Consider the following 25,782-nt stretch of genomic DNA (forward strand, 5'->3'; position numbering starts at 1 on the left):
ATGGTTTCCTCTTCTGAACCCTGGCTCTTCTACCTCATTGGGTACTGCTCAAGTGTGTCTCTCTCAGAACGTCGTCCCTGACCTTCTTGCTCCAACTCACTCTTTCGCTTTGGAGGTTGAGAAGTCTGGACTGCTAGCAAAGGGTCTTTCCTCTTCCTTAGTGTAGTTAATTCAGCACTCCAGCAGGCCTTCTACTTCGAAGTCTTACTCAAAGAACTGGAAGTCTTTTGAGACGTGATGTTCTGCTCATGATCTTTTGGCACCTACCTGTAGTTTGTCTGCTATTTTGCATTTTCTTCTGAATGGGTTTCACTTGAATCTCTTTCCACTCTGAAAGCTCATTGCTTTGCGATAAAGGTTTTTAGGGACTTTTCTGTACCTTCGTCGATGTTACAATCTTTGGTGTCTAGACTGTTCTGATCTTTTGTCAATTGTAAGACCAGTTGAAAAATCCCTTTTCTCCAACTCAGAATCTTCCTACTCTTTTATAGGCTTTGCAATTTTATCTCTTTGAGGATCTGGATACTGTAGACATAAAGATTGTTTCCTATAAAGTTATTTTCCTATTTCCTATCACCTTGCTGAGAACAATTGGGGAGCTGGGAGCCTTAAAATGCTGTCCTCTCTTCATTTGATACTTTGGAAGATGGGGTAACTTTAAGGCCTAGCCTTACCTTTGCTGCAAAGGTTAAGTCTATTTTTGATAGATCTTAGGAAATAATTCTTCCTTCTTTCATTCCCTCTCCTTCCTCTCCGGAGGAACATTTGCTGAATACACTTGATGTTTAAAGAGCTCTTTTCATTCATGTCACCAGGCCTCTGCAGTTCAGGAAAACCGACTCCTTGTTTGTGACTTTTGGACAGCCTGGAAAAGACAAGAAGGTGACTTTTATGACTCTGAGTAGGTGGATTAAGTTGTCAATTTTTCTGGCTTTGCAAGGCTTTTTAGAATATCTTCCAGTTCAGGGATGGTCTACGAGAGGAATGGCCACCTCCTGGGTTGAATTCCAGTGAGTAACAATCTAGGAAATTCCTAGGGTGGCTACTTGGTCCTCAGAGCATACATTTGTCAAGCATTATGGCTTAATAATTTTTCTGTTTTGCATTTGAGTATCAATGTTTTGAACTCTGCATTACCCTTAGTCCATCTTGTCTTTGTCACAAACATTACATCCTGCCCACCTTCCCATCAGTCCTTTGGCAAGGGCTTGGCACCCAGGTTGGGTGCATGGGGCTAGCATTTAAGGATCCTCCTGTTCTTTCTTCCTGTTGGAAGGTGACATCACCTTACTTTGTAATGACTGTCACAAGGACGCAATGGACTAAGGCTAATGAAGATTACCAATAAGTAACCAACGCATCACCATTCTTTCTGAATGTGCGTGGCTCATTCCGCAGGACTTGTTCTTTGTATGATTCCTGGATTTTCAGAAGCCCTTTGATGGCAGCACCCCCACACTGAAAATTGTTTCAGCACCACTGTACAAGGGTCAGTTGTCATGCTCATCTGCGGCGTAAATTTGCATTGAATTAGTCTAACTCCCCAGGCCTTGTCTTTTGCTCAATTTGCCTTTGTGAGTTTTCTCTCAATCACTGTCGACTTCCTTTAATCTTTCTTTCTTCTTTTACTTCACCTTCGCCTTCAGTGTATCTTTCGGCCCTCTTAAGAGACACACCCCCTTGTAGCCACTTCTATACTTCTGTCACCTAATTATTTTCCTATCCTTTCCCCTGTAACGTTGCTGATCCTAGCTATAGCATCACTATCCAGAATCTGTTCACCTGAGTTATGTTCCTCTTATCCCCACGCATCTAATAATCAGCTCTTGGTCTCCCTCCACCTCTCACAAGACATAGTCTGAGGCAGTGTCTCCATCTTGGAGAGACAATCCCTTGCACTTGTGTTGTTCTACTGGCACTGCCGGCTTGAGCTTTGGTCAGCAGTGGCAAAAGAAGGACTAATGGAAAGTGAACGTATACTGGAGCAACAGAGTGTATGGATTTATAAGAGCTTGATTAAATGAGAAAAAAAGAGTTTAGTTGAGAGAAAAAATGCAACCTGGCCCGTACGGGGATTGAACCCACGACCTTGGCGTTATTAGCACCACGCTCTAACCAACTGAGCTAACCAGCCATGAGTACTAAAGATTTCCTTTTTCCATGTAATGCAGATAGATAGAAGAGTTGGTCTCCCTATTGCAATTCCTTCATACTTTTCTCCTTCCGCCCCCTGTCTGGATTTCAATAACAAGAGCTGTGGAGTGCTGCACGCCAGCCTCAGTGCCTCTTCTTTCACTCAATCTCACTGTGTGCTGTGATATCTTTGTAACATCGATTGTTGCCGGAAAAAAAGGAAAGGATGGATAGTATTTTTATACTTTTACAACAAAACCCAAAATGCATCGGCTTGCTTGCTCATTAAGTTTACAATGCCAGCTGCTTTTGAGATATTATAATTATAGTGGTTATTCGGCGTTGGAGGTAAGAGAGTTTTTTTTAGGTCTGGCCGTTCCTTCTGCTTCAAATTACTTGAGCTCATGTCAACAAAGTAACAACAAAACGTAGCCAACGGTTCGTTGCTCAAGCCTTCCCTACTGTGCCTTCCCATGTCTCTCCTGCCGACCACGGTGCAGGAAATCTGAGTTTGCATTTGCGCGAAGAGACGTACAACACAAGAAGGCGCGCTTTTGTGCGCTGGGCACCACCCGGCCTGTGCATTCCTCACTGTCGTGAGATCAGTTTACTCAGCAGAGCATGACGCTGCAATTGGTTAGTAGGGCAGGCCTGACCAGAATAGTATATTTGGGGTCATGTATTTGATTGCATTTTTAAAACAGTAACAGAACTTAACTGCAATGTTTAAATAGGTCTAGACATATTTAAACAGTGTCAATTTAATAGAAGAATTGTGGACAATTCAGAGGGGAGGCACCAATGTTTTTTTTTTCCCATTGGGTGGATGCGGCATTAAAGAGTTTGAAGACCACTGGTCTAAGTGGACACTAATATACCTGGATGCTCCTGAATCCTCGCAACAGATGGCAGCAAACCTGGCTGGAGAGCTACTGTGTTGGACTGATCCTGTCGATTCAAGTGGTCTTTCCTAGAGAGTCGGAGGTCATGGAAATAGATGGAGTTGATGGTAATCTTCAGGGCTTTGAAGTTTTCCCATCATCATCTGTCTCAAAAACATGTGCTAGTAAAGACAGAGAATAAGGTAGCTGTCTTTTACATTAACCAACAGTGAAGCATGCATTCAAAATCCCTCAATGCAATAGCAGAACAATTGGGTTATTGGGCAGAGATCAACCTGTTGCACACGTCGGCAGTACACATCAAGGGCACCGACAATGTGATGGCAGACAGCTGGATGTTTCCAAATTTGCTGGAGTTGACGTTATCCAGGTCGTTGTTTTGAGAGATATGCCGAGAGTTTGTGAAACCCTTTCTGGATCTCTTTTCAAACAAGGACAATGCTCATCTTTGTCGATTCTGATCCAGGCTTCCGGAACAAGGAGCCTAGGTAGTGGACGTATTGGTGATAAAGTGGCTGAGAAGTCTCCTTTATACATTCCCCCACTTTTTATTGATCCAGATGGTTCTCTTCAAGTCTCAGCAGGGGCGAGGGAACTTTATTCTTGTGGGCCCTTATTGGCCAGAGATGTCATGGTTTCCTCTTCTGAACCCTGGCTCTTCTACCTCATTGGGTACTGCTCAAGTGTGTCTCTCTCAGAACGTCGTCCCTGACCTTCTTGCTCCAACTCACTCTTTCGCTTTGGAGGTTGAGAAGTCTGGACTGCTAGCAAAGGGTCTTTCCTCTTCCTTAGTGTAGTTAATTCAGCACTCCAGCAGGCCTTCTACTTCGAAGTCTTACTCAAAGAACTGGAAGTCTTTTGAGACGTGATGTTCTGCTCATGATCTTTTGGCACCTACCTGTAGTTTGTCTGCTATTTTGCATTTTCTTCTGAATGGGTTTCACTTGAATCTCTTTCCACTCTGAAAGCTCATTGCTTTGCGATAAAGGTTTTTAGGGACTTTTCTGTACCTTCGTCGATGTTACAATCTTTGGTGTCTAGACTGTTCTGATCTTTTGTCAATTGTAAGACCAGTTGAAAAATCCCTTTTCTCCAACTCAGAATCTTCCTACTCTTTTATAGGCTTTGCAATTTTATCTCTTTGAGGATCTGGATACTGTAGACATAAAGAATGTTTCCTATAAAGTTATTTTCCTATTTCCTATCACCTTGCTGAGAACAATTGGGGAGCTGGGAGCCTTAAAATGCTGTCCTCTCTTCATTTGATACTTTGGAAGATGGGGTAACTTTAAGGCCTAGCCTTACCTTTGCTGCAAAGGTTAAGTCTATTTTTGATAGATCTTAGGAAATAATTCTTCCTTCTTTCATTCCCTCTCCTTCCTCTCCGGAGGAACATTTGCTGAATACACTTGATGTTTAAAGAGCTCTTTTCATTCATGTCACCAGGCCTCTGCAGTTCAGGAAAACCGACTCCTTGTTTGTGACTTTTGGACAGCCTGGAAAAGACAAGAAGGTGACTTTTATGACTCTGAGTAGGTGGATTAAGTTGTCAATTTTTCTGGCTTTGCAAGGCTTTTTAGAATATCTTCCAGTTCAGGGATGGTCTACGAGAGGAATGGCCACCTCCTGGGTTGAATTCCAGTGAGTAACAATCTAGGAAATTCCTAGGGTGGCTACTTGGTCCTCAGAGCATACATTTGTCAAGCATTATGGCTTAATAATTTTTCTGTTTTGCATTTGAGTATCAATGTTTTGAACTCTGCATTACCCTTAGTCCATCTTGTCTTTGTCACAAACATTACATCCTGCCCACCTTCCCATCAGTCCTTTGGCAAGGGCTTGGCACCCAGGTTGGGTGCATGGGGCTAGCATTTAAGGATCCTCCTGTTCTTTCTTCCTGTTGGAAGGTGACATCACCTTACTTTGTAATGACTGTCACAAGGACGCAATGGACTAAGGCTAATGAAGATTACCAATAAGTAACCAACGCATCACCATTCTTTCTGAATGTGCGTGGCTCATTCCGCAGGACTTGTTCTTTGTATGATTCCTGGATTTTCAGAAACCCTTTGATGGCAGCACCCCCACACTGAAAATTGTTTCAGCACCACTGTACAAGGGTCAGTTGTCATGCTCATCTGCGGCGTAAATTTGCATTGAATTAGTCTAACTCCCCAGGCCTTGTCTTTTGCTCAATTTGCCTTTGTGAGTTTTCTCTCAATCACTGTCGACTTCCTTTAATCTTTCTTTCTTCTTTTACTTCACCTTCGCCTTCAGTGTATCTTTCGGCCCTCTTAAGAGACACACCCCCTTGTAGCCACTTCTATACTTCTGTCACCTAATTATTTTCCTATCCTTTCCCCTGTAACGTTGCTGATCCTAGCTATAGCATCACTATCCAGAATCTGTTCACCTGAGTTATGTTCCTCTTATCCCCACGCATCTAATAATCAGCTCTTGGTCTCCCTCCACCTCTCACAAGACATAGTCTGAGGCAGTGTCTCCATCTTGGAGAGACAATCCCTTGCACTTGTGTTGTTCTACTGGCACTGCCGGCTTGAGCTTTGGTCAGCAGTGGCAAAAGAAGGACTAATGGAAAGTGAACGTATACTGGAGCAACAGAGTGTATGGATTTATAAGAGCTTGATTAAATGAGAAAAAAAGAGTTTAGTTGAGAGAAAAAATGCAACCTGGCCCGTACGGGGATTGAACCCGCGACCTTGGCGTTATTAGCACCACGCTCTAACCAACTGAGCTAACCAGCCATGAGTACTAAAGATTTCCTTTTTCCATGTAATGCAGATAGATAGAAGAGTTGGTCTCCCTATTGCAATTCCTTCATACTTTTCTCCTTCCGCCCCCTGTCTGGATTTCAATAACAAGAGCTGTGGAGTGCTGCACGCCAGCCTCAGTGCCTCTTCTTTCACTCAATCTCACTGTGTGCTGTGATATCTTTGTAACATCGATTGTTGCCGGAAAAAAAGGAAAGGATGGATAGTATTTTTATACTTTTACAACAAAACCCAAAATGCATCGGCTTGCTTGCTCATTAAGTTTACAAGGCCAGCTGCTTTTGAGATATTATAATTATAGTGGTTATTCGGCGTTGGAGGTAAGAGAGTTTTTTTTAGGTCTGGCCGTTCCTTCTGCTTCAAATTACTTGAGCTCATGTCAACAAAGTAACAACAAAACGTAGCCAACGGTTCGTTGCTCAAGCCTTCCCTACTGCGCCTTCCCATGTCTCTCCTGCCGACCACAGTGCAGGAAATCTGAGTTTGCATTTGCGCGAAGAGACGTACAACACAAGAAGGCGCGCTTTTGTGCGCTGGGCACCACCCGGCCTGTGCATTCCTCACTGTCGTGAGATCAGTTTACTCAGCAGAGCATGACGCTGCAATTGGTTAGTAGGGCAGGCCTGACCAGAATAGTATATTTGGGGTCATGTATTTGATTGCATTTTTAAAACAGTAACAGAACTTAACTGCAATGTTTAAATAGGTCTAGACATATTTAAACAGTGTCAATTTAATAGAAGAATTGTGGACAATTCAGAGGGGAGGCACCAATGTTTTTTTTTTCCCATTGGGTGGATGCGGCATTAAAGAGTTTGAAGACCACTGGTCTAAGTGGACACTAATATACCTGGATGCTCCTGAATCCTCGCAACAGATGGCAGCAAACCTGGCTGGAGAGCTACTGTGTTGGACTGATCCTGTCGATTCAAGTGGTCTTTCCTAGAGAGTCGGAGGTCATGGAAATAGATGGAGTTGATGGTAATCTTCAGGGCTTTGAAGTTTTCCCATCATCATCTGTCTCAAAAACATGTGCTAGTAAAGACAGAGAATAAGGTAGCTGTCTTTTACATTAACCAACAGTGAAGCATGCATTCAAAATCCCTCAATGCAATAGCAGAACAATTGGGTTATTGGGCAGAGATCAACCTGTTGCACACGTCGGCAGTACACATCAAGGGCACCGACAATGTGATGGCAGACAGCTGGATGTTTCCAAATTTGCTGGAGTTGACGTTATCCAGGTCGTTGTTTTGAGAGATATGCCGAGAGTTTGTGAAACCCTTTCTGGATCTCTTTTCAAACAAGGACAATGCTCATCTTTGTCGATTCTGATCCAGGCTTCCGGAACAAGGAGCCTAGGTAGTGGACGGATTGGTGATAAAGTGGCTGAGAAGTCTCCTTTATACATTCCCCCACTTTTTATTGATCCAGATGGTTCTCTTCAAGTCTCAGCAGGGGGAGGGAACTTTGTTCTTGTGGGCCCTTATTGGCCAGAGATGTCATGGTTTCCTCTTCTGAACCCCTGGCTCTTCTACCTCCTTGAGTACTGCTCAAGTGTGTCTCTCTCAGAACGTCGTCCCTGACCTTCTTGCTCCAACTCACTCTATCGCTTTGGAGGTTGAGAAGTCTGGACTGCTAGCAAAGGGTCTTTCCTCTTCCTTAGTGGAGTTAATTCAGCACTCCAGCAGGCCTTCTACTTCGAAGTCTTACTCAAAGAACTGGAAGTCTTTTGAGACGTGATGTTCTGCTCATGATCTTTTGGCACCCACCTGTAGTTTGACTGCTATTTTGCATTTTCTTCTGAATGGGTTTCAGTTGAATCTCTTTCCACTCTGAAAGCTCATTGCTTTGCGATAAAGGTTTTTAGGGACTTTTCTGTACCTTCGTCGATGTTACAATCTTTGGTGTCTAGACTGTTCTGATCTTTTGTCAATTGTAAGACCAGTTGAAAAATCCCTTTTCTCCAACTCAGAATCTTCCTACTCTTTTATAGGCTTTGCAATTTTATCTCTTTGAGGATCTGGACACTGTAGACATAAAGATTGTTTCCTATAAAGTTATTTTCCTATTTCCTATCACCTTTCTGAGAACAATTAGGGAGCTGGGAGCCTTAAAATGCTGTCCTCTCTTCAGTTGATACTTTGGAAGATGGGGTAACTTTAAGGCCTAGCCTTACCTTTGCTGCAAAGGTTAAGTCTATTTTTGATAGAACTTAGGAAATAATTCTTCCTTCTTTCATTCCCTCTCCTTCCTCTCCGGAGGAACATTTGCTGAATACACTTGATGTTTAAAGATCTCTTTTCATTTATGTCACCAGGCCTCTGCAGTTCAGGAAAACCGACTCCTTGTTTGTGACTTTTGGACAGCCTGGAAAAGACAAGAAGGTGACTTTTATGACTCTGAGTAGGTGGATTAAGTTGTCAATTTGTCTGACTTTGCAAGGCTTTTTAGAATATCTTCCAGTTCAGGGATGGTCTACGAGAGGAATGGCCATCTCCTGGGTTGAATTCCAGTGAGTAACAATCTAGAAAATTCCTGGGGTGGCTACTTGGTCCTCAGAGCATACATTTGTCAAGCATTATGGCTTAATAATTTTTCTGTTTTGCATTTGAGTACCAATGTTTTGAACTCTGCATTACCCTTAGTCCATCTTGTCTTTGTCACAAACATTACATCCTGCCCACCTTCCCATCAGTCCTTTGGCAAGGGCTTGGCACCCAGGTTGGGTGCATGGGGCTAGCATTTAAGGATCCTCCTGTTCTTTCTTCCTGTTGGAAGGTGACATCACCTTACTTTGTTATGACTGTCACAAGGACGCAATGGACTAAGGCTAATGAAGATTACCAATAAGTAACCAACGCATCACCATTCTTTCTGAATGTGCGTGGCTCATTCCGCAGGACTTGTTCTTTGTATGATTCCTGGATTTTCAGAAGCCCTTTGATGGCAGCACCCCCACACTGAAAATTGTTTCAGCACCACTGTACAAGGGTCAGTTGTCATGCTAATCTGCGGCGTAAATTTGCATTGAAGTAGTCTAACTCCACAGGCCTTGTCTTTTGCTCAATTTGCCTTTGTGAGTTTTCTCTCAATCGCTGTCGACTTCCTTTGATCTTTCTTTCTTCTTTTACTTCACCTTCGCCTTCAGTGTATCTTTCGGCCCTCTTAAGAGACACACCCCCTTGTAGCCACTTCTATACTTCTGTCACCTAATTATTTTCCTATCCTTTCCCCTGTAACGTTGCTGATCCTAGCTATAGCATCACTATCCAGAATCTGTTCACCTGAGTTATGTTCCTCTTATCCCCATGCATCTAATAATCAGCTCTTGGTCTCCCTCCACCTCTCACGAGACATAGTCTGAGCAAGTGTCTCCATCTTGGAGAGACAATCCCTTGCACTTGTGTTGTTCTACTGGCACTGCCGGCTTGAGCTTTGGTCAGCAGTGGCAAAAGAAGGACTAATGGAAAGTGAACGTATACTGGAGCAACAGAGTGTATGGATTTATAAGAGCTTGATTAAATGAGAAAAAAGAGTTTAGTTGAGAGAAAAAATGCAACCTGGCCCGTACGGGGATTGAACCCGCGACCGCGGCGTTATTAGCACCACGCTCCAACCAACTGAGCTAACCCGCCATGAGTACTAAATATATCCTTTTTCCATGTAATGCAGATAGATAGAAGAGTTGGTATCACTATCGCAATTCCTTCATACTTTTCTCCTTCCGCCCCCTGTCTGGATTTCAATAACAAGAGCTGTGGAGTGCTGCACGCCAGCCTCAGTGCCTCTTCTTTCACTCAATCTCACTGTGTGCTGTGATATCTTTGTAACATCGCTTGTTGCCGGAAAAAAAGGAAAGGATGGATAGTATTTTTATTCTTTTACAACAAAACCCAAAATGCATCGGCTTGCTTGCTCATTCAGTTTACAAGGCCAGCTGCTTTTGAGATATTATAATTATAGTGGTTATTCGGCGTTGGCGGTAAGAGAGTTTTTTTTAGGTCTGGCCGTTCCTTCTGCTTCAAATTACTTGAGCTCATGTCAACAAAGTAACAACAAAACATAGCCAATGGTTCGTTGCTCAAGCCTTCCCTACTGCGCCTTCCCATGTCTCTCCTGCCGACCACAGTGCAGGAAATCTGAGTTTGCATTTGCGCGAAGAGACTTACAACACAAGAAGGCACGCTTTTGTGCGCCGGGGACCACACGGCCTATGCATTCCTCAATGTCGTGAGATCAGTTTACTCAGCAGAGCATGAGGCTGCAATTGGTTAGTAGGGCAGGCCTGACCAGAATAGTATATTTGGGGTCTTGTATTTGATTGCATTTTTAAAACAGTAACAGAACTTAACTGCAATGTTTAAATAGGTCTAGACATATTTAAACAGTGTCAATTTAATAGAAGAATTGTGGACAATTCAGAGGGGAGGCACCAATGTTTTTTTTCCCCATTGGGTGGATGCGGCATTAAAGAGTTTGAAGACCACTGGTCTAAGTGGACACTAATATACCTGGATGCTCCTGAATCCTCGCAACAGATGGCAGCAAACCTGGCTGGAGAGCTACTGTGTTGGACTGATCCTGTCGATTCAAGTGGTCTTTCCTAGAGAGTCGGAGGTAATGGAAATAGATGGAGTTGATGGTAATCTTCAGGGCTTTGAAGTTTTCCCATCATCATCTGTCTCAAAAAAATGTGCTAGTAAAGACAGAGAATAAGGTAGCTGTCTTTCACATTAACCATCAGTGAAGCATGCATTCAAAATCCCTCAATGCAATAGCAGAACAATTGGGTTATTGGGCAGAGATCAACCTGTTGCACACGTCGGCAGTACACATCAAGGGCACCGACAATGTGATGGCAGACAGCTGGATGTTTCCAAATTTGCTGGAGTTGACGTTATCCAGGTCGTTGTTTTGAGAGATATGCCGAGAGTTTGTGAAACCCTTTCTGGATCTCTTTTCAAACAAGGACAATGCTCATCTTTGTCGATTCTGATCCAGGCTTCCGGAACAAGGAGCCTAGGTAGTGGACGTATTGGTGATAAAGTGGCTGAGAAGTCTCCTTTATACATTCCCCCACTTTTTATTGATCCAGATGGTTCTCTTCAAGTCTCAGCAGGGGGAGGGAACTTTATTCTTGTTGGCCCTTATTGGCCAGAGATGTCATGGTTTCCTCTTCTGAACCCCTGGCTCTTCTACCTCCTTGAGTACTGCTCAAGTGTGTCTCTCTCAGAACGTCGTCCCTGACCTTCTTGCTCCAACTCACTCTATCGCTTTGGAGGTTGAGAAGTCTGGACTGCTAGCAAAGGGTCTTTCCTCTTCCTTAGTGGAGTTAATTCAGCACTCCAGCAGGCCTTCTACTTCGAAGTCTTACTCAAAGAACTGGAAGTCTTTTGAGACGTGATGTTCTGCTCATGATCTTTTGGCACCTACCTGTAGTTTGACTGCTATTTTGCATTTTCTTCTGAATGGGTTTCAGTTGAATCTCTTTCCACTCTGAAAGCTCATTGCTTTGCGATAAAGGTTTTTAGGGACTTTTCTGTACCTTCGTCGATGTTACAATCTTTGGTGTCTAGACTGTTCTGATCTTTTGTCAATTGTAAGACCAGTTGAAAAATCCCTTTTCTCCAACTCAGAATCTTCCTACTCTTTTATAGGCTTTGCAATTTTATCTCTTTGAGGATCTGGACACTGTAGACATAAAGATTGTTTCCTATAAAGTTATTTTCCTATTTCCTATCACCTTCCTGAGAACAATTAGGGAGCTGGGAGCCTTAAAATGCTGTCCTCTCTTCAGTTGATACTTTGGAAGATGGGGTAACTTTAAGGCCTAGCCTTACCTTTGCTGCAAAGGTTAAGTCTATTTTTGATAGAACTTAGGAAATAATTCTTCCTTCTTTCATTCCCTCTCCTTCCTCTCCGGAGGAACATTTGCTGAATACACTTGATGTTTAAAGATCTCTTTTCATTTATGTCACCAGGCCTCTGCAGTTCAGGAAAACCGACTCCTTGTTTGTGACTTTTGGACAGCCTGGAAAAGACAAGAAGGTGACTTTTATGACTCTGAGTAGGTGGATTAAGTTGTCAATTTGTCTGACTTTGCAAGGCTTTTTAGAATATCTTCCAGTTCAGGGATGGTCTTCGAGAGGAATGGCCATCTCCTGGGTTGAATTCCAGTGAGTAACAATCTAGAAAATTCCTACGGTGGCTACTTGGTCCTCAGAGCATACATTTGTCAAGCATTATGGCTTAATAATTTTTCTGTTTTGCATTTGAGTACCAATGTTTTGAACTCTGCATTACCCTTAGTCCATCTTGTCTTTGTCACAAACATTACATCCTGCCCACCTTCCCATCAGTCCTTTGGCAAGGGCTTGGCACCCAGGTTGGGTGCATGGGGCTAGCATTTAAGGATCCTCCTGTTCTTTCTTCCTGTTGGAAGGTGACATCACCTTACTTTGTAATGACTGTCACAAGGACGCAATGGACTAAGGCTAATGAAGATTACCAATAAGTAACCAACGCATCACCATTCTTTCTGAATGTGTGTGGCTCATTCCGCAGGACTTGTTCTTTGTATGATTCCTGGATTTTCAGAAGCCCTTTGATGGCAGCACCCCCACACTGAAAATTGTTTCAGCACCACTGTACAAGGGTCAGTTGTCATGCTAATCTGCGGCGTAAATTTGCATTGAAGTAGTCTAACTCCACAGGCCTTGTCTTTTGCTCAATTTGCCTTTGTGAGTTTTCTCTCAATCGCTGTTGACTTCCTTTGATCTTTCTTTCTTCTTTTACTTCACCTTCGCCTTCAGTGTATCTTTCGGCCCTCTTAAGAGACACACCCCCTTGTAGCCACTTCTATACTTCTGTCACCTAATTATTTTCCTATCCTTTCCCCTGTAACGTTGCTGATCCTAGCTATAGCATCACTATCCAGAATCTGTTCACCTGAGTTATGTTCCTCTTATCCCCACGCATCTAATAATCAGCTCTTGGTCTCCCTCCACCTCTCACGAGACATAGTCTGAGGCAGTGTCTCCATCTTGGAGAGACAATCCCTTGCACTTGTGTTGTTCTACTGGCACTGCCGGCTTGAGCTTTGGTCAGCAGTGGCAAAAGAAGGACTAATGGAAAGTGAACGTATACTGGAGCAACAGAGTGTATGGATTTATAAGAGCTTGATTAAATGAGAAAAAAGAGTTTAGTTGAGAGAAAAAATGCAACCTGGCCCGTACGGGGATTGAACCCGCGACCGCGGCGTTATTAGCACCACGCTCTAACCAACTGAGCTAACCGGCCATGAGTACTAAATATATCCTTTTTCCATGTAATGCAGATAGATAGAAGAGTTGGTCTCACTATCGCAATTCCTTCATACTTTTCTCCTTCCGCCCCCTGTCTGGATTTCAATAACAAGAGCTGTGGAGTGCTGCACGCCAGCCTCAGTGCCTCTTCTTTCACTCAATCTCACTGTGTGCTGTGATATCTTTGTAACATGGCTTGTTGCCGGAAAAAAAGGAAAGGATGGATAGTATTTTTATTCTTTTACAACAAAACCCAAAATGCATCGGCTTGCTTGCTCATTAAGTTTACAAGGCCAGCTGCTTTTGAGATATTATAATTATAGTGGTTATTCGGCGTTGGAGGTAAGAGAGATTTTTTTAGGTCTGGCCGTTCCTTCTGCTTCAAATTACTTGAGCTCATGTCAACAAAGTAACAACAAAACATAGCCAACGGTTCGTTGCTCAAGCCTTCCCTACTGCGCCTTCCCATGTCTCTCCTGCCGACCACAGTGCAGGAAATCTGAGTTTGCATTTGCGCGAAGAGACGTACAACACAAGAAGGCGCGCTTTTGTGCGCCGGGGACCACCCGGCCTATGCATTCCTCAATGTCGTGAGATCAGTTTACTCAGCAGAGCATGAGGCTGCAATTGGTTAGTAGGGCAGGCCTGACCAGAATAGTATATTTGGGGTCTTGTATTTGATTGCATTTTTAAAACAGTAACAGAACTTAACTGCAATATTTAAATAGGTCTAGACATATTTAATCAGTGTCAATTTAATAGAAGAATTGTGGACAATTCAGAGGGGAGGCACCAATGTTTTTTTTTCCCATTGGGTGGATGCGGCATTAAAGAGTTTGAAGACCACTGGTCTAAGTGGACACTAATATACCTGGATGCTCCTGAATCCTCGCAACAGATGGCAGCAAACCTGGCTGGAGAGCTACTGTGTTGGACTGATCCTGTCGATTCAAGTGGTCTTTCCTAGAGAGTCGGAGGTCATGGAAATAGATGGAGTTGATGGTAATCTTCAGGGCTTTGAAGTTTTCCCATCATCATCTGTCTCAAAAAAATGTGCTAGTAAAGACAGAGGATAAGGTAGCTGTCTTTTACATTAACCAACAGTGAAGCATGCATTCAAAATCCCTCAATGCAAAGCAGAACAATTGGGTTATTGGGCAGAGATCAACCTGTTGCACACGTCGGCAGTACACATCAAGGGCACCGACAATGTGATGGCAGACAGCTGGAGGTTTTCCAATTTTGCTGGAGTTGACGTTATCTAGGTCGTTGTTTTGAGAGATATGCCGACAGTTTGTGAAACCCTTTCTGGATCTCTTTTCAAACAAGGACAATGCTCATCTTTGTCGATTCTGATCCAGGCTTCCGGAACAAGGAGCCTAGGTAGTGGACGTATTGGTGATAAAGTGGCTGAGAAGTCTCCTTTATACATTCCCCCACTTTTTATTGATCCAGATGGTTCTCTTCAAGTCTCAGCAGGGGGGAGGGAACTTTATTCTTGTGGGCCCTTATTGGCCAAAGATGTCATGGTTTCCTCTTCTGAACCCCTGGCTCTTCTACCTCCTTGAGTACTGCTCAAGTGTGTCTCTCTCAGAGCGTCGTCCCTGACCTTCTTGCTCCAACTCACTCTATCGCTTTGGAGGTTGAGAAGTCTGGACTGCTAGCAAAGGGTCTTTCCTCTTCCTTAGTGGAGTTAATTCAGCACTCCAGCAGGCCTTCTACTTCGAAGTCTTACTCAAGGAACTGGAAGTCTTTTGAGACGTGATGTTCTGCTCATGATCTTTTGGCACCTACCTGTAGTTTGTCTGCTATTTTGCATTTTCTTCTGAATGGGTTTCACTTGAATCTCTTTCCACTCTGAAAGCTCATTGCTTTGCGATAAAGGTTTTTAGGGACTTTTCTGTACCTTCGTCGATGTTACAATCTTTGGTGTCTAGACTGTTCTGATCTTTTGTTAATTGTAAGACCAGTTGAAAAATCCCTTTTCTCCAACTCAGAATCTTCCTACTCTTTTATAGGCTTTGCAATTTTATCTCTTTGAGGATCTGGATACTGTAGACATAAAGATTGTTTCCTATAAAGTTATTTTCCTATTTCCTATCACCTTGCTGAGAACAATTGGGGAGCTGGGAGCCTTAAAATGCTGTCCTCTCTTCATTTGATACTTTGGAAGATGGGGTAACTTTAAGGCCTAGCCTTACCTTTGCTGCAAAGGTTAAGTCTATTTTTGATAGATCTTAGGAAATAATTCTTCCTTCTTTCATTCCCTCTCCTTCTTCTCCGGAGGAACATTTGCTGAATACACTTGATGTTTAAAGAGCTCTTTTCATTTATGTCACCAGGCCTCTGCAGTTCAGGAAAACCGACTCCTTGTTTGTGACTTTTGGACAGCCTGGAAAAGACAAGAAGGTGACTTTTATGACTCTGAGTAGGTGGATTAAGTTGTCAATTTTTCTGGCTTTGCAAGGCTTTTTAGAATATCTTCCAGTTCAGGGATGGTCTACGGGAGGAATGGCCACCTCCTGGGTTGAATTCCAGTGAGTAACAATCTAGGAAATTCCTAGGGTGGCTACTTGGTCCTCAGAGCATACATTTGTCAAGCATTATGGCTTAATAATTTTTCTGTTTTGCATTTGAGTACCAATGTTTTGAACTCTGCATTACCCTTAGTCCATCTTGTCTTTGTCACAAACATTACATCCTGCCCACCTTCCCATCAGTCCTTTGGCAAGGGCTTGGCACCCAGGTTGGGTGCATGGGGCTAGCATTTAAGGATCCTCCTTTTCTTTCTTCCTGTTGGAAGGTGACATCACCTTACTTTGTAATGACTGTCACAAGGACGCAATGGACTAAGGCTAATGAAGATTACCAATAAGTAACCAACGCATCACCATTCTTTCTGAATGTGCGTGGCTCATTCCGCAGGACTTGTTCTTTGTATGATTCCTGGATTTTCAGAAGCCCTTTGATGGCAGCACCCCCACACTGAAAATTGTTTCAGCACCACTGTACAAGGGTCAGTTGTCATGCTCATCTGCGGCGTAAATTTGCATTGAAGTAGTCTAACTCCCCAGGCTTTGTCTTTTGCTCAATTTGCCTTTGTGAGTTTTCTCTCAATCACTGTCGACTTCCTTTGATCTTTCTTTCTTCTTTTACATCACCTTCGCCTTCAGTGTATCTTTCGGCCCTCTTAAGAGACACACCCCCTTGTAGCCACTTCTATACTTCTGTCACCTAATTATTTTCCTATCCTTTCCCCTGTAACGTTGCTGATCCTAGCTATAGCATCACTATCCAGAATCTGTTCACCTGAGTTATGTTCCACTTATCCCCACGCATCTAATAATCAGCTCTTGGTCTCCCTCCACCTCTCACGAGACATAGTCTGAGGCAGTGTCTCCATCTTGGAGAGACAATCCCTTGCACTTGTGTTGTTCTACTGGCACTGCCGGCTTGAGCTTTGGTCAGCAGTGGCAAAAGAAGGACTAATGGAAAGTGAACGTATACTGGAGCAACAGAGTGTATGGATTTATAAGAGCTTGATTAAATGAGAAAAAAAGAGTTTAGTTGAGGGAAAAAATGCAACCTGGCCCGTACAGGGATTGAACCCGCGACCTTGGCGTTATTAGCACCACGCTCTAACCAACTGAGCTAACCGGCCATGAGTACTAAAGATATCCTTTTTCCATGTAATGCAGATAGATAGAAGAGTTGGTCTCCCTATTGCAATTCCTTCATACTTTTCTCCTTCCGCCCCCTGTCTGGATTTCAATACCAAGAGCTGTGGAGTGCTGCACGCCAGCCTCAGTGCCTCTTCTTTCACTCAATCTCACTGTGTGCTGTGATATCTTTGTAACATCGCTTGTTGCCGGAAAAAAAGGAAAGGATGGATAGTATTTTTATTCTTTTACAACAAAACCCAAAATGCATCGGCTTGCTTGCTCATTAAGTTTACAAGGCCAGCTGCTTTTGAGATATTATAATTATAGTGGTTATTCGGCGTTGGAGGTAAGAGAGTTTTTTTTAGGTCTGGCCGTTCCTTCTGCTTCAAATTACTTGAGCTCATGTCAACAAAGTAACAACAAAACATAGCCAACGGTTCGTTGCTCAAGCCTTCCCTACTGCGCCTTCCCATGTCTCTCCTGCCGACCACAGTGCAGGAAATCTGAGTTTGCATTTGCGCGAAGAGACGTACAACACAAGAAGGCGCGCTTTTGTGCGCCGGGGACCACCCGGCCTATGCATTCCTCACTGTCGTGAGATCAGTTTACTCAGCAGAGCATGAGGCTGCAATTGGTTAGTAGGGCAGGCCTGACCAGAATAGTATATTTGGGGTCTTGTATTTGATTGCATTTTTAAAACAGTAACAGAACTTAACTGCAATGTTTAATTAGGTCTAGACATATTTAAACAGTGTCAATTTAATAGAAGAATTGTGGACAATTCAGAGGGGAGGCACCAATGTTTTTTTTCCCCATTGGGTGGATGCGGCATTAAAGAGTTTGAAGACCACTGGTCTAAGTGGACACTAATATACCTGGATGCTCCTGAATCCTCGCAACAGATGGCAGCAAACCTGGCTGGAGAGCTACTGTGTTGGACTGATCCTGTCGATTCAAGTGGTCTTTCCTAGAGAGTCGGAGGTCATGGAAATAGATGGAGTTGATGGTAATCTTCAGGGCTTAGAAGTTTTCCCATCATCATCTGTCTCAAAAAAATGTGCTAGTAAAGACAGAGAATAAGGTAGCTGTCTTTTACATTAACCAACAGTGAAGCATGCATTCAAAATCCCTCAATGCAATAGCAGAAAAATTGGGTTATTGGGCAGAGATCAACCTGTTGCACACGTCGGCAGTAGACATCAAGGGCACCGACAATGTGATGGCAGACAGCTGGAGGTTTTCCAATTTTGCTGGAGTTGACGTTATCTAGGTCGTTGTTTTGAGAGATATGCCGAGAGTTTGTGAAACCCTTTCTGGATCTCTTTTCAAACAAGGACAATGCTCATCTTTGTCGATTCTGATCCAGGCTTCCGGAACAAGGAGCCTAGGTAGTGGACGTATTGGTGATAAAGTGGCTGAGAAGTCTCCTTTATACATTCCCCCACTTTTTATTGATCCAGATGGTTCTCTTCAAGTCTCAGCAGGGGGGAGGGAACTTTATTCTTGTGGGCCCTTATTGGCCAAAGATGTCATGGTTTCCTCTTCTGAACCCCTGGCTCTTCTACCTCCTTGAGTACTGCTCAAGTGTGTCTCTCTCAGAGCGTCGTCCCTGACCTTCTTGCTCCAACTCACTCTATCGCTTTGGAGGTTGAGAAGTCTGGACTGCTAGCAAAGGGTCTTTCCTCTTCCTTAGTGGAGTTAATTCAGCACTCCAGCAGGCCTTCTACTTCGAAGTCTTACTCAAGGAACTGGAAGTCTTTTGAGACGTGATGTTCTGCTCATGATCTTTTGGCACCTACCTGTAGTTTGTCTGCTATTTTGCATTTTCTTCTGAATGGGTTTCACTTGAATCTCTTTCCACTCTGAAAGCTCATTGCTTTGCGATAAAGGTTTTTAGGGACTTTTCTGTACCTTCGTCGATGTTACAATCTTTGATGTCTAGACTGTTCTGATCTTTTGTCAATTGTAAGACCAGTTGAAAAATCCCTTTTCTCCAACTCAGAATCTTCCTACTCTTTTATAGGCTTTGCAATTTTATCTCTTTGAGGATCTGGATACTGTAGACATAAAGATTGTTTCCTATAAAGTTATTTTCCTATTTCCTATCACCTTGCTGAGAACAATTGGGGAGCTGGGAGCCTTAAAATGCTGTCCTCTCTTCATTTGATACTTTGGAAGATGGGGTAACTTTAAGGCCTAGCCTTACCTTTGCTGCAAAGGTTAAGTGTATTTTTGATAGATCTTAGGAAATAATTCTTCCTTCTTTCATTCCCTCTCCTTCTTCTCCGGAGGAACATTTGCTGAATACACTTGATGTTTAAAGAGCTCTTTTCATTTATGTCACCAGGCCTCTGCAGTTCAGGAAAACCGACTCCTTGTTTGTGACTTTTGGACAGCCTGGAAAAGACAAGAAGGTGACTTTTATGACTCTGAGTAGGTGGATTAAGTTGTCAATTTTTCTGGCTTTGCAAGGCTTTTTAGAATATCTTCCAGTTCAGGGATTGTCTACGAGAGGAATGGCCACCTCCTGGGTTGAATTCCAGTGAGTAACAATCTAGGAAATTCCTAGGGTGGATACTTGGTCCTCAGAGCATACATTTGTCAAGCATTATGGCTTAATAATTTTTCTGTTTTGCATTTGAGTACCAATGTTTTGAACTCTGCATTACCCTTAGTCCATCTTGTCTTTGTCACAAACATTACATCCTGCCCACCTTCCCATCAGTCCTTTGGCAAGGGCTTGGCACCCAGGTTGGGTGCATGGGGCTAGCATTTAAGGATCCTCCTGTTCTTTCTTCCTGTTGGAAGGTGACATCACCTTACTTTGTAATGACTGTCACAAGGACGCAATGGACTAAGGCTAATGAAGATTACCAATAAGTAACCAACGCATCACCATTCTTTCTGAATGTGCGTGGCTCATTCCGCAGGACTTGTTCTTTGTATGACTCCTGGATTTTCAGAAGCCCTTTGATGGCAGCACCCCCACACTGAAAATTGTTTCAGCACCACTGTACAAGGGTCAGTTGTCATGCTCATCTGCGGCGTAAATTTGCATTGAAGTAGTCTAACTCCCCAGGCTTTGTCTTTTGCTCAATTTGCCTTTGTGAGTTTTCTCTCAATCACTGTCGACTTCCTTTGATCTTTCTTTCTTCTTTTACATCACCTTCGCCTTCAGTGTATCTTTCGGCCCTCTTAAGAGACACACCCCCTTGTAGCCACTTCTATACTTCTGTCACCTAATTATTTTCCTATCCTTTCCCCTGTAACGTTGCTGATCCTAGCTATAGCATCACTATCCAGAATCTGTTCACCTGAGTTATGTTCCACTTATCCCCACGCATCTAATAATCAGCTCTTGGTCTCCCTCCACCTCTCACGAGACATAGTCTGAGGCAGTGTCTCCATCTTGGAGAGACAATCCCTTGCACTTGTGTTGTTCTACTGGCACTGCCGGCTTGAGCTTTGGTCATCAGTGGCAAAAGAAGGACTAATGGAAAGTGAACGTATACTGGAGCAACAGAGTGTATGGATTTATAAGAGCTTGATTAAATGAGAAAAAAAGAGTTTAGTTGAGAGAAAAAATGCAACCTGGCCCGTACGGGGATTGAACCCGCGACCTTGGCGTTATTAGCACCACGCTCTAACCAACTGAGCTAACCGGCCATGAGTACTAAAGATATCCTTTTTCCATGTAATGCAGATAGATAGAAGAGTTGGTCTCCCTATTGCAATTCCTTCATACTTTTCTCCTTCCGCCCCCTGTCTGGATTTCAATAACAAGAGCTGTGGAGTGCTGCACGCCAGCCTCAGTGCCTCTTCTTTCACTCAATCTCACTGTGTGCTTTGATATCTTTGTAACATCGATTGTTGCCGGAAAAAAAGGAAAGGATGGATAGTATTTTTATTCTTTTACAACAAAACCCAAAATGCATCGGCTTGCTTGCTCATTAAGTTTACAAGGCCAGCTGCTTTTGAGATATTATAATTATAGTGGTTATTCGGCGTTGGAGGTAAGAGAGTTTTTTTTAGGTCTGGCCGTTCCTTCTGCTTCAAATTACTTGAGCTCATGTCAACAAAGTAACAACAAAACATAGCCAACGGTTCGTTGCTCAAGCCTTCCCTACTGCGCCTTCCCATGTCTCTCCTGCCGACCACAGTGCAGGAAATCTGAGTTTGCATTTGCGCGAAGAGACGTACAACACAAGAAGGCGCGCTTTTGTGCGCCGGGCACCACCCGGCCTGTGCATTCCTCACTGTCGTGAGATCAGTTTACTCAGCAGAGCATGACGCTGCAATTGGTTAGTAGGGTTGCCTGACCAGAATAGTATATTTGGGGTCATGTATTTGATTGCATTTTTAAAACAGTAACAGAACTTAACTGCAATGTTTAAATAGGTCTAGACATATTTAAACAGTGTCAATTTAATAGAAGAATTGTGGACAATTCAGAGGGGAGGCACCAATGTTTTTTTTTTCCCATTGGGTGGATGCGGCATTAAAGAGTTTGAAGACCACTGGTCTAAGTGGACACTAATATACCTGGATGCTCCTGAATCCTCGCAACAGATGGCAGCAAACCTGGCTGGAGAGCTACTGTGTTGGACTGATCCTGTCGATTCAAGTGGTCTTTCCTAGAGAGTCGGAGGTCATGGAAATAGATGGAGTTGATGGTAATCTTCAGGGCTTTGAAGTTTTCCCATCATCATCTGTCTCAAAAACATGTGCTAGTAAAGACAGAGAATAAGGTAGCTGTCTTTTACATTAACCAACAGTGAAGCATGCATTCAAAATCCCTCAATGCAATAGCAGAACAATTGGGTTATTGGGCAGATATCAACCTGTTGCACACGTCGGCAGTACACATCAAGGGCACCGACAATGTGATGGCAGACAGCTGGATGTTTCCAAATTTGCTGGAGCTGACGTTATCCAGGTCGTTGTTTTGAGAGATATGCCGAGAGTTTGTGAAACCCTTTCTGGATCTCTTTTCAAACAAGGACAATGCTCATCTTTGTCGATTCTGATCCAGGCTTCCGGAACAAGGAGCCTAGGTAGTGGACGTATTGGTGATAAAGTGGCTGAGAAGTCTCCTTTATACATTCCCCCACTTTTTATTGATCCAGATGGTTCTCTTCAAGTCTCAGCAGGGGGAGGGAACCTTATTCTTGTGGGCCCTTATTGGCCAGAGATGTCATGGTTTCCTCTTCTGAACCCCTGGCTCTTCTACCTCCTTGAGTACTGCTCAAGTGTGTCTCTCTCAGAACGTAGTCCCTGACCTTCTTGCTCCAACTCACTCTATCGCTTTGGAGGTTGAGAAGTCTGGACTGCTAGCAAAGGGTCTTTCCTCTTCCTTAGTGGAGTTAATTCAGCACTCCAGCAGGCCTTCTACTTCGAAGTCTTACTCAAAGAACTGGAAGTCTTTTGAGACGTGATGTTCTGCTCATGATCTTTTGGCACCTACCTGTAGTTTGTCTGCTATTTTGCATTTTCTTCTGAATGGGTTTCAGTTGAATCTCTTTCCACTCTGAAAGCTCATTGCTTTGCGATAAAGGTTTTTAGGGACTTTTCTGTACCTTCGTCGATGTTACAATCTTTGGTGTCTAGACTGTTCTGATCTTTTGTCAATTGTAAGACCAGTTGAAAAATCCCTTTTCTCCAACTCAGAATCTTCCTACTCTTTTATAGGCTTTGCAATTTTATCTCTTTGAGGATCTGGACACTGTAGACATAAAGATTGTTTCCTATAAAGTTATTTTCCTATTTCCTATCACCTTCCTGAGAACAATTAGGGAGCTGGGAGCCTTAAAATGCTGTCCTCTCTTCAGTTGATACTTTGGAAGATGGGGTAACTTTAAGGCCTAGCCTTACCTTTGCTGCAAAGGTTAAGTCTATTTTTGATAGAACTTAGGAAATAATTCTTCCTTCTTTCATTCCCTCTCCTTCCTCTCCGGAGGAACATTTGCTGAATACACTTGATGTTTAAAGATCTCTTTTCATTTATGTCACCAGGCCTCTGCAGTTCAGGAAAACCGACTCCTTGTTTGTGACTTTTGGACAGCCTGGAAAAGACAAGAAGGTGACTTTTATGACTCTGAGTAGGTGGATTAAGTTGTCAATTTGTCTGACTTTGCAAGGCTTTTTAGAATATCTTCCAGTTCAGGGATGGTCTACGAGAGGAATGGCCATCTCCTGGGTTGAATTCCAGTGAGTAACAATCTAGAAAATTCCTAGGGTGGCTACTTGGTCCTCAGAGCAGACATTTGTCAAGCATTATGGCTTAATAATTTTTCTGTTTTGCATTTGAGTACCAATGTTTTGAACTCTGCATTACCCTTAGTCCAACTTGTCTTTGTCACAAACATTACATCCTGCCCACCTTCCCATCAGTCCTTTGGCAAGGGCTTGGCACCCAGGTTGGGTGCATGGGGCTAGCATTTAAGGATCCTCCTGTTCTTTCTTCCTGTTGGAAGGTGACATCACCTTACTTTGTAATGACTGTCACAAGGACGCAATGGACTAAGGCTAATGAAGATTACCAATAAGTAACCAACGCATCACCATTCTTTCTGAATGTGCGTGGCTCATTCCGCAGGACTTGTTCTTTGTATGATTCCTGGATTTTCAGAAGCCCTTTGATGGCAGCACCCCCACACTGAAAATTGTTTCAGCAACACTGTACAAGGGTCAGTTGTCATGCTAATCTGCGGCGTAAATTTGCATTGAAGTAGTCTAACTCCCCAGGCCTTGTCTTTTGCTCAATTTGCCTTTGTGAGTTTTCTCTCAATCGCTGTCGACTTCCTTTGATCTTTCTTTCTTCTTTTACTTCACCTTCGCCTTCAGTGTATCTTTCGGCCCTCTTAAGAGACACACCCCCTTGTAGCCACTTCTATACTTCTGTCACCTAATTATTTTCCTATCCTTTCCCCTGTAACGTTGCTGATCCTAGCTATAGCATCACTATCCAGAATCTGTTCACCTGAGTTATGTTCCTCTTATCCCCACGCATCTAATAATCAGCTCTTGGTCTCCCTCCACCTCTCACGAGACATAGTCTGAGGCAGTGTCTCCATCTTGGAGAGACAATCCCTTGCACTTGTGTTGTTCTACTGGCGCTGCCGGCTTGAGCTTTGGTCAGCAGTGGCAAAAGAAGGACTAATGGAAAGTGAACGTATACTGGAGCAACAGAGTGTATGGATTTATAAGAGCTTGATTAAATGAGAAAAAAAGAGTTTAGTTGAGAGAAAAAATGCAACCTGGCCCATACGGGGATTGAACCCGCGACCTTGGCGTTATTAGCACCACACGCTAACCAACTGAGCTAACCGGCCATGAGTACTAAATATATCCTTTTTCCATGTAATGCAGATAGATAGAAGAGTTGGTCTCACTATCGCAATTCCTTCATACTTTTCTCCTTCCGCCCCCTGTCTGGATTTCAATAACAAGAGCTGTGGAGTGCTGCACGCCAGCCTCAGTGCCTCGTCTTTCACTCAATCTCACTGTGTGCTGTGATATCTTTGTAACATCGCTTGTTGCCGGAAAAAAAGGAAAGGATGGATAGTATTTTTATTCTTTTACAACAAAACCCAAAATGCATCGGCTTGCTTGCTCATTAAGTTTACAAGGACACCTTCTTTTGAGATATTATAATTATAGTGGTTATTTGGCGTTGGAGGTAAGAGAGTTTTTTTTAGGTCTGGTCGTTCCTTCTGCTTCAAATTACTTGAGCTCCTGTCAACAAAGTAACAACAAAACATAGCCAACGGTTTGTTGCTCAAGCCTTCCCTACTGCGCCTTCCCATGTCTCTCCTGCCGACCACAGTGCAGGAAATCTGAGTTTGCATTTGCGCGAAGAGACGTACAACACAAGAAGGCGCGCTTTTGTGCGCCGGGCACCACCCGGCCTGTGCATTCCTCACTGTCGTGAGATCAGTTTACTCAGCAGAGCATGACGCTGCAATTGGTTAGTAGGGCAGGCCTGACCAGAATAGTATATTTGGGGTCATGTATTTGATTGCATTTTTAAAACAGTAACAGAACTTAACTGCAATGTTTAAATAGGTCTAGACATATTTAAACAGTGTCAATTTAATAGAAGAATTGTGGACAATTCAGAGGGGAGGCACCAATGTTTTTTTTTCCCATTGGGTGGATGCGGCATTAAAGAGTTTGAAGACCACTGGTCTAAGTGGACACTAATATACCTGGATGCTCCTGAATCCTCGCAACAGATGCCAGCAAACCTGGCTGGAGACCTACTGTGTTGGACTGATCCTGTCGATTCAAGTGGTCTTTCCTAGAGAGTCGGAGGTCATGGAAATAGATGGAGTTGATGGTAATCTTCAGGGCTTTGAAGTTTTCCCATCATCATCTGTCTCAAAAAAATGTGCTAGTAAAGACAGAGAATAAGGTAGCTGTCTTTTACATTAACCAACAGTGAAGCATGCATTCAAAGTCCCTCAATGCAATAGCAGAACAATTGGGTTATTGGGCAGAGATCAACCTGTTGCACACGTCGGCAGTACACATCAAGGGCACCGACAATGTGATGGCAGACAGCTGGAGGTTTCCAAATTTGCTGGAGTTGACGTTATCCAGGTCGTTGTTTTGAGAGATATGCCGAGAGTTTGTGAAACCCTTTCTGGATCTCTTTTCAAACAAGGACAATGCTCATCTTTGTCGATTCTGATCCAGGCTTCCGGAACAAGGAGCCTAGGTAGTGGACGTATTAGTGATAAAGTGGCTGAGAAGTCTCCTTTATACATTCCCCCACTTTTTATTGATCCAGATGGTTCTCTTCAAGTCTCAGCAGGGGGGAGGGAACTTTATTCTTGTGGGCCCTTATTGGCCAAAGATGTCATGGTTTCCTCTTCTGAACCCCTGGCTCTTCTACCTCCTTGAGTACTGCTCAAGTGTGTCTCTCTTAGAACGTCGTCCCTGACCTTCTTGCTCCAACTCACTCTATCGCTTTGGAGGTTGAGAA

The 25,782-nt window shown here is 43.4% G+C and overlaps 5 non-coding genes across 5 annotated transcripts; all 5 read right to left on the reverse strand.

Annotated features, from left to right (window-relative positions):
- Positions 1–2,060: 2,060 nt before the first annotated feature.
- TRNAI-AAU (transfer RNA isoleucine (anticodon AAU)) lies at positions 2,061–2,134 on the reverse strand. Its single transcript has one exon. It is a non-coding gene; the product is annotated as a tRNA-Ile (tRNA).
- Positions 2,135–5,726: 3,592 nt separating this feature from the next.
- Positions 5,727–5,800, reverse strand: TRNAI-AAU (transfer RNA isoleucine (anticodon AAU)). The gene has a single exon. It is a non-coding gene; the product is annotated as a tRNA-Ile (tRNA).
- A 7,255-nt stretch (positions 5,801–13,055) lies between these two features.
- TRNAI-AAU (transfer RNA isoleucine (anticodon AAU)) lies at positions 13,056–13,129 on the reverse strand. The gene has a single exon. It is a non-coding gene; the product is annotated as a tRNA-Ile (tRNA).
- Positions 13,130–16,721: 3,592 nt separating this feature from the next.
- Positions 16,722–16,795, reverse strand: TRNAI-AAU (transfer RNA isoleucine (anticodon AAU)). The gene has a single exon. It is a non-coding gene; the product is annotated as a tRNA-Ile (tRNA).
- Positions 16,796–20,388: 3,593 nt separating this feature from the next.
- Positions 20,389–20,462, reverse strand: TRNAI-AAU (transfer RNA isoleucine (anticodon AAU)). The gene has a single exon. It is a non-coding gene; the product is annotated as a tRNA-Ile (tRNA).
- Positions 20,463–25,782: the final 5,320 nt, after the last annotated feature.

This window comes from Pleurodeles waltl, chromosome 12 (assembly GCF_031143425.1).
Source record: "Pleurodeles waltl isolate 20211129_DDA chromosome 12, aPleWal1.hap1.20221129, whole genome shotgun sequence".
Classification (NCBI taxonomy): domain Eukaryota; kingdom Metazoa; phylum Chordata; class Amphibia; order Caudata; family Salamandridae; genus Pleurodeles; species Pleurodeles waltl.